Genomic DNA, 9,773 nt, shown 5'->3' on the forward strand with positions numbered 1-9,773 from the left:
TCAGCCAATATTATGCCATTACCTGCAGACAATCAGACGTACATTTGAATTAGTCTCTACCACTTACTTATTGGTGAGCTTCAGGTAAGTTGCATCTTGGTTTTCTCTCTGGTAAAAGAAGTAATAAAAAATACACTAGAATGTAAGCTCTCTAAGAACGGAGCTTCTGTCTACTGGCAAAATTTTCATCACAGAAGGTCTTAGCACAAATGTCTTGAACTAATGCATGGTGGGAATTACCTTCACCAAACCAACTGATTGCTTAAATTACAATTACAAAGGTAAAACCCTGATATACAACTGAAATGATGCTGTAGCTCACTTCCAAATATAGGCCTTATTTAGTTTGATAATTCTAGGAGCCTTAGGTTGTTCCCTGTGGCCACTAAACATCTTTCATCTTTTTCCATAGCACATCATAATGCACACAATAGGTTGCTGTTTATTGGCTGCCCTAATGTGTGAGATCCTACGTTAGAGAATCATCATCCCCAAATCACTTACCCCCACCCTTTCATTTCTGTCAAACTGAACTTGATTAAGCATGGTTCCCTCTTAAAACATACTTGCTGCCCATATAGCTAGATCTCATCTCTGCCTTTGTATACCTGCCTATGATCCAAGACCTTGCCCAAGTACCATGACCTTAATACCCTCCCCAGGACCTCTACTGGCACAAAACGCATTTTCCTAGTGTTAGTTAACTGGGCCCTATGGATAGGGACAAAGACTACATCTCTCCACAGAGCTAATTCCAGAGCCAAATTAATACTGAGTTAAATTCACCAAGTTAATTTAATTCCAATGTCCATCTGGACCATTTTCTTCTCAATTCAGTCTGAATTAAAATATGCCATTCCAATAATGCCCTGGCCTGTGGTTTCAATAAGCATTAACTACATTTAGAGCTGCAATCTGTGTGTTTGAGAGTCTGTAGAACTCCCTTGTGATCACACACACACTTCAAGAACTTATGGCAGTTTAGCCTTCAGAAGTTAAACAGAACAAGGGCAGAGAATGTGGCATTCTGGAAACAAGGGAATCTTCCTAGACCTTCAAGTCCTGGGTGTGTTACCCACTTCCAAAATCAGCCCTTCAGGAAAAGCTTCCTTTGCCTCACCTTTCTGGACACTTGCTGCAGAGCATTGTACAGAGGGAACTGGGTCTTTATCCGCTTCTAGAAGTCCTTCCCTCTGGAGCACTCCCAGTGTGCATGAGCTCAGGACACTGGTTTCGCTCTGTTGACCAGATGCCAGGTGGAGGTACATGGCTCTTCCAGGGACTTTCCTTCTCAGTGCTTGTTTCTGTCTGGGACTTGAAAGGAAAAGGACGCTTTGATCAAGTTGTGACTTGTATTTGAGCCACCTAATGTGTGCATATTCTCAACACAAGGTGAGTTAGTTAATTGTGCCAACCTGGCCGATAATCACATGTGGGGCTAATTGAAAGGCAGAGGGATAAATGGGTGGTGAGCCTCGCCTTTCTAGTTCTCGGGTCTCGTGCTTTGTGATGGTCACACCATGGTGAAGCTGCCTTAGCAGTTCCCTGCTTCAGCTTGCAAGACTGACTTCCTACAAGACATCCCCAAGGAGAAGCCACATGGACCTATCCCGATGCAGCCCTGGGTGCTGGAGCAGCCATGTGGAGACCCCTGCTAGTGCTGAAATGCTTATTCATTCACTGATTCAGCTTTCCTCCTGTAGTCGGTGTCATTGCCTCTGTTTTGTGAGGTGGAGGACTTTGTGGACTGGTATTGGGTTAATGGGTTAATGTTGGACTTGTGGGCTTGGGCAGCATTGGGTTGGGATGTTTTTGTGATGCACACTTTCTTTACATAAAACTCTCTTATACATGAATTGCTGTGGATTTGTTTCTCCAAAGTACCTAGACTAATACACAAAGCTTCTCAGGACACGGATGAGGGGTCTGCTACACCAGGCTGCCAGGGGCTCCTTTAGAAATGCACAGGCCTGGATTCAATCAGGCCTCCTATTTGTTCTTGGGTGGGAGTCTGAGAGGTACTTGGTCTTTGGCTTCTGGTTGATTCTTACATGCACTGAGTTTCAGAGACTGACACCGCAATGTGCTGCTATGTTGGGCAGTAAGTGTTGCACTTCGCCTTTCTGGATATATATTCGTTTCTGCCCATTTCCATCTGAAGAGATTGTCGATTTTCTGATACAATTTAAATTATTCAGGTTGTTATTGTTGTTGTTGTTGTTGTTAGATGCCATTGAGTCAGTTTGAACTCATAGTGACACTATGTACAACAGAACAAAACACCTCTGGTTCTGCATCATCCTCACAATGGTTCTTATGTTTGAGCCCATCATTGCAGCCACTGTGTTCATCATTAACACCTTCTTCTTTTTGGCTGCCCCTCAACTTTGCAAAGCATGATGTCCTTTTACAGGGACAGGTCTCTCCTGATGGCATGTCCAAAGTATGTGAGATGAAGTCTCGCATCCCTTTCCTCTAAGCAGCAGTCGGCTGTACTCCTTGCAAGATCAATCTGTTGGTTCTTTCGGCAGTCTATGGTCCTTTCATTATTCTTTGTCAATGCCATAGTTCAAGTGCATGGCTTTGTCTTCAGTACTTCTTATTCAGGGTCCAACTTTCACACCCATTGGAAGCAATTGACAGTACCATGGCTTGGGTTTTGTGTATAAGCACTGAAGACCAAACTGCACTGAAAGCATTAGCCAAAAACAAGGCAACAGGAGCCCAGTACACACTAGTTAAGTACAGGTGTATGACACTCCACACAAACACCAAATAAAACGCAGAGTCCTACTAGGGGAGTAGGATGGAGAGTGACTTACCCCAAATCCAAACCCTGATTCACTCAAGCAGCTCCTCTCCCAGGAGAACAAACATCTCACAGCCTTTCCCAAAGATGCTCTGTTCTCTTTAGCAATGTCTCCTCCTGTCCCTTTTAATCTAGGCAGAAAAATTTTTTTTACAGAAAATAAAACTCATGTGTAGATTATTAACCAATTATTTATTCTTTATATAATTAAACAATTATGTAAAATAAGTATCCTCATATTCCCATTTTATTGATTGAAAAGATGAGGCTTAGCTAGCTTATTTCATTAGAATATCCAAATTCCCCAGTAAAGAGTTGTCCAGACCACGATGTGAATCCGCTCCAACGTTGCAAAGTTCATCTTTTTCTCACTACGTTCGTCTACCCCTTCCCATTCTTTGACCCACTTCTGGGAGAAGCTCACTTTGACCACACTCTGCCCAGGCTCCTCTGAGTTCCTCCTTAGTACTCTCTACCTGTCTCTACAATAGCTTTTCCTCTTTAAATGTATTTTATCTACATGTCGCTCCACCATAAGAATTCCTGGAGACCAGGTCCTGGAGCTTGAATATTATTGAATCCATTAACCTAGAAGTGTGGTGGTTTCCTGGAAGATCTTCAAAGCCCTGGAATAAATGTTGCAGATTTGAGTGAGTCCTTGGAACTAGAAGTTGAGCATGGCTTCACCAGCGATTGCTCTTCCTCTTTGAGCCTCTTTCTAAGTTGCACCTGAATTGTGCCAAGTTCAAATTCTCCTCAGAGTCACACCTTGAAGACCCTGCGGCTCATGGAAATCCAAAGAGCAGTGCAGCTCAAATGGGCTCTGCGGGAAAACATTTTTCATATTTCTCTCTTTTTTCAATTTCAATAAAAAGGTTATGATGACTTTATTGGAGATTAAATTTCAGGGCTTTAGTTTTCCTTCTTTATTGAATGGAGGTATTCTCAACATTTGTGGTAGAAAAGAAGCTTGGTGTTAGGAGGTGAAGCATTGACTTCTACATTAGTTCCTGAAATGCAAACTGTGTGACTGAACAGCTGTCAGCAGCCCAAGTTCAAGCATAGCAGGAAGTATAGCACTGTGGCCATTTCTCCTTCAGTGGCTGGTATTAGCGGGAGGGAGAAAAACTACAGGAAGGGAGTTTGGCAAAGTAACACACTAGTCTGGGTGTCACCTGACATTTCTGGGAGCTATCAAATTCTAGAGCGTACACAGGCATCATTAATCCAGCAAAAGGCAGCTCCGCTAGCTAATAATCTTTTTTGCTTCTCGGCTTCCCTTGTGTCTCTTGACACTTGCCAGGGTTTCATTGCCATTAACAGCTCTGCAAATTGCACTCTCAGCAAAATGCCCAGATAGTTAATAAACCACTCCACAAGCAATGCCTGGTAGGGGATTCTCTCTCTCTCTCTCTCTCTCTCTCTCTCTCTCACACACACACACACACACACCTAATAAAAAGTTCAACTCCTTGGCATTTATTCTGAGTGTGAAGAAATGGCTGTGACGTTTTAGAATGTGAGAGGCAAATTCAGCCTGATGCCCAGTCAAGAGTTGAACTAGGACAGCTGGTATCTCCTTCAATTTGGAGGTATAGGACTTAAGTTATATCCCAGGTTCTAATACCTACTAGCTACATGGCCTGGAAAAATTCCATGCCTCTGCATCTCAGTTTCTTCACATGTGAAGTAGAAGCAATAGTATCTTCCTCACAGTGTAGTTGATCTGTAGTTGATATGATGATCTGTGTAAAGCAATTAATAACATAGCACAGGGCAAGGATTCAAAAAATGTTACTTTGCTGGATCCAAGATGGTTGACTAAGCAGCTATGCGATCCAGATCTTCTACAACAAAGACACAAGAAAACAAGTAAAACAGTTGGTAATCCTGGAAAGTATAAATTCAAAGGAAAAGTGGGGGGGGGGGCAGGTGAAGTAGATAAAAAACAATGAAGATGAAGGCATATGAAGCAATGAATAGCCAACTGGTTATTTTGAATTATTGCAACCATAAAAGCGGGGCCCAGATAACCAGATCCATTCACCTAGGACTGCACCAGGACTCATGTTAGTGATGGGTGACCAGAGGTGTGATTCCGCTGTCCCACTCATCCTTCACCACCTTCTGTTAGCCAGAGGTTCAGCACCATCCCCACACAGGCAGCTGCTGGTCAAACCTCCCTACTACACCGCCAGCGCTGTGCTGCTTTTTCCTTTGCCTTTCCCCCCTTCTTCCGAGCTCTTCCGTCCTCTCTCCTTTTGTACTCTTTGCCCCTTTGCATATTCTTCCCCTTCACTTTAGTTTTTGATCTTATAGCAGGTACTCACTCTTACCGCCAACATGGTTGGCAATTCCTGCATTTGCCACTGTCATGAATTCCAAAGTATGATCCCGTAGAGCAGGTGCCCCAAGCCCTGGTGCCACTCTGGTCAGCAGTGTTTGCTTCTGCTGCTCTGCAGAAGGCAGGAGGCACACTTGCATGGCAAGTACCACATTCCTAAAGCAGGTGTCTTGGCAGCTAGCACTTGTGCCAGTATCATGCCATCTCTTTATTCTTTATCATTTCCTTGTCAGTTTTTCTTTCTTTTTCATTCTTCCCTCGTCCCCTTTCTTTTCAATTTGTCTTCCTCTACCCCTTTAATTTTCTTGATCCTGTAGAACAGGAGCTCCAGTGCCTCCATGGTTGGTAGTGCCTGCATCCATGCCCTCCACATGCAGTGGTGCATGATCCTCCATATCATACCATCTCCCCATATCGTACCATCTCTGCAGTCAGCACTTTCCACCTTGCCTATTGTAGTTACATAATCTGGTGTCAATTGGGGATTTGAGAGGATTAAGAGTGAAGGGGTGGAGTCTAGTCTGTCAATTGGGTCATAGTCAATGAGGCCTCTGTGTGGGCAGGACTTTCTCCTGAGAATTCTGAGAACTCCTGTATTTCCTCCTTGGAGGTGGAAGACACCTTTCTCTCTGCTCACTCCCTTGGAGGCACTCTACTGACAAGACACATGGTGCTATGTTCTGGGAGCTGGAGAAGCCACATGGACCTACTCTGATGCGACCAGACCTCTGGAGCCTGAGAAACCACATAGAGACCCCTGCTAGCACTGAGATGCTTACAATGCCACTGGATCCACAAGACTTCCAATCCACTGGCCTATGATCCTCCTGCATTTGGCATCATTGCATGTGTTTCATGAGTCTGAAGAGGACTTTATAGATTGGTATTGGACATATGGGCTAATATCGGACTTATGGACTTGATCTGGACTGGGCTGGGATGCTTTCTCAATATTCAATTGCTCTTGTATATAAACCTCTTTCCTATATAGATATGAGTGTCTCTATGAATTTGTTTCTCTAGTCTACCCAGGCTAACACACCTATCTATCCACAGTTGGCTTTGTGTAATCCCACAGAATGAGCTTGTAGTCCTGTCACAGCAGCATTTGGCAATTAATATTTATGACATGTAGGAAACTAAGAACAGGAAGAGAGTGTGTGCAGATGAATCCTTTATTCTTATATTTAAGAAGCCTGGGAGGCCATGGTTTGGGTGCAGGGAGGCCTTCACAATGTGAGTTAGAGATGAGTCCCAATCACATTCTCATAATTAAGATCAATCCTCACACTATCCTCCCATAATAATGCTACCTTAAAGTTGCTTAAGGTAAGTTACTTACCATCACATGGCTGATTGTTCTCTGTCCCACAGCTTTATCTATAGGTCTAGACATGTTGCCATTGCTCTCCCTGCTCAGGGGATAGTCCCTCCCCTTTACCTGCCCCCAGCTCTGGTGTTAGGTAACTCCTCCTGGAACTCAAGGACCTCTAGGGTCGTGGTATAGTCATCTTTGTTACTTATGTGGTTACCTGTAACTAAGGGCGTTTTCATGCCCCGCCGCTCTATAAGTTGAAGTAAGAATACATTTTCTCTCTCTACCAACCTGGTTCCAGGTACCATGGAGGTGGGCACTCCAAATCTTTTGTCTGAGGGCTGGATCCCACAATGACAGGATTGTGTTGCTTGTCCCCCTCTTTTTTTCGCTTTTCTCCTTCAGCTTAGCTCTTCCTTACTTTCCCCTGGTTTGTTTCTGCATCCTTTTATTTTTTTTCTGCTTCTTTCCCTGACTCTCTCCCTATCCCCCATCAGTGGAGAACCCGCAGGATATAGCCATGTCCATGGTATCTGCTGTCATACACACCAGCCCCATGGACTTATGATAGGCAGTGGCAATACCCACTCAGTCTGTTCTCAGCAACTCTACATGAGTAGTGACAAGAAAGCCACACCCACATATTATTAAATTCACATGGAGATGGGATGAGCACCCTAGGCTGCCAACCGAGTGACCAGAGTAGGACCCCCATCTCATTGCCTGCTATATGAAAACAAAACAAAAATTAGGGTGAAGCAAACCAACATACAAATGTATTCAATAACACCATATGTCTCTAAGACAACAAATAACTTAAAACCATACACAGGAGTAAGCAGAACAGAACACGATGTCTCAAGAAAGTGACTAAAACACAGGGGGAGAAATTCTGGAGAACAAACAGTTTTGGAATTACCTGATAAGGAATTCAAAAGAATTATACACTGATTATGTGGCCCTGCTCAATACTCCCCTTTATGAAGTGATCACCGAAGATAAGAGTGCATCACAAAGTGTGAAGAAATCAGATGGTGCCCATCTATCAGCAAGAATAGTGTCTGAAGTCCTAATGGCTTATCTTCAAATAAGCAGCCATCTAACTTAGGTGTCAATTAGGTCAACATAGAAGAGTACATCAGCCAGTGTCATCAAAGAAGATTATTAATAAAATCCATTATCAGAGGAGTGGCTGTAGTAGAGCTTAAAATCTGATCACCAAGTTTGCAGAAGGCTATGGGTGACAGTAAAAGGCAAAATTTCATGAAGTATATGTCAATAAAACTGTTTTTATAAGAATTATACTTGGGGCTTTCAGCAAATTAAGAAAGACAGAAAGTAAAGCAAAGACAGCATCAATGAGCTCACAGACAAAATCAAGGAGAATAGGCAAAACATGCCCACAAATAAAGGAAAAATTTGAAACCATACAAAAAATAGTAAACAGAAATCTAGAAAATGAATGCCAATATTTCTGAAATAGATAATACATTGGAAGTGGAAGGGAATAGAATTAAAACTATGAAAAACATAATTATCAAAATTGAAGACAAATCTCTTAATGCCTATCTGCTAGAACAATCAGGAAGAGAAGAAGTCTAGGCATGATATGGGACATGCTCAAGAGAAATAGCATCTACAATTAAAAAAAAAAAAAAAAGGACAGGAAGTGACAAAGAGAAGGCACCAAGAAAATTGTCAGGGTAAATTAAAAAAAGAAAATTGTCAAAGATTTATTGTAAGAAAACATGCCTAATCTCCTGAAAATCATGAATACAAGAAGCCCAGTCAATTTCAAATAGGATAGACCTCAAAAGAAAATTACGAGGTTATAACATACTCAAAATTTTAAAAAAGGAAGATTAAACAAGAATTCTAAAGACAGGTTGGGAAAAACAAAAGTTTATCTACAAATGGCAAAAATCAGGCAGTCAAGTAGGTAAGGGTATGACTTAAATAAATCCCTGAAATTTAAAATTTCCAATCTAGGATTATATACTCTGAAAATCTGTCCCTCCAACATAATGGAAAAATTAGGACATTTTCAGATAAACATAATTTAAGAGAAATTTTAATAACCAGAAAATAAATACTAAGGATGCCATTCAGACTGAGAAAAATAACATTAGACAAGAACCTGTGATAAAGTATATGCCAACATCATCCCAATAATAGCTAGCTGTAGAACTAATAAAAATAAAATAAATGTATATAACTGAAAAGGGAACCAAAATTGCCAATTTGTAAATAACAACAGCAAAAAGAAGGAATAAATTATGTAGTTATAAAATGTTTAAATAGAGATTAAGTCAAAGCTATATCAAAATAGATGGAGTGTCATAAATTTGGGAAAATACTAATAAATTACAGAGTAACCTCAAATAAAATTAATAAGTCTTCTCGACAAGATTAAAAGAGAAGGAAATTATAAAGATTCAGCAAACACTAGTGAAACATGACAGAGGAAAAATGATAAGAAAACTCATTAACAAAATTAACTCAGCACAGAAAAATATAAGAAACAAATCCCTCCCTCAAAAAAAAAAAATTATCAGTACTACAGGAGGAGTAAAATCCAAACCAGTATAATGACAGCAATACATTTATATCTATCTATGATTACACTGAATCTAAAGAAATAACATACCAATCAAGAGACAGAGAGTAGTAGCATAGATAAGAAAACATGATCTATGCATGTGCTGTCTACAGGAGATATATGGTACCTTAGACAACAAAGGGGGAAAAAATCAAGCTAAAAATCAAATGATTGAAAACATATAGCAAACATATGGCAGCCAATAAAGAGAAGAAGTGGAACTATTAATAGATTTTAAGAGAAAAATCAACAAAAAGAGTCATGGAATGACATTATATAAAGAGGAAAGTACCATTCTAGCAAGAAGAAATAGCCATAATAAATGTCTATGTATCCAATGAAAGAACCTGAAAATATGAATCAAACATTAAGAAAGTTAAAATGAGAAAAAGCATAACTCCACAATAATAGTAGGTGACTTTAATACACAACTTTTGATGAAGGACAGGACTAGAAATCAATAAAGATTCAGAGATCTACACAACACAATCAATCAAATTTAATTCGTAGATGTTGTGTTAGTCTGGGTACTTAGGAGAAACAAATACACAGATACTCATGTATAAGAGAGAGTTTTATATAAAGGTTAAGTGCATATCAACAAAACATCCCAACCCAGTGCTGCCCAAGTCCACAAGTCCAACATTAACCCATATGTTGACACCAATCAACAAAGTCCTCCTCCATCTCACAAAACACACACAAT

Source organism: Echinops telfairi, unplaced genomic scaffold, assembly GCF_000313985.2.
Source record: "Echinops telfairi isolate 266 unplaced genomic scaffold, ASM31398v2 ScPeMD7_5592;HRSCAF=6446, whole genome shotgun sequence".
Taxonomy (NCBI): Eukaryota; Metazoa; Chordata; class Mammalia; order Afrosoricida; family Tenrecidae; genus Echinops; species Echinops telfairi.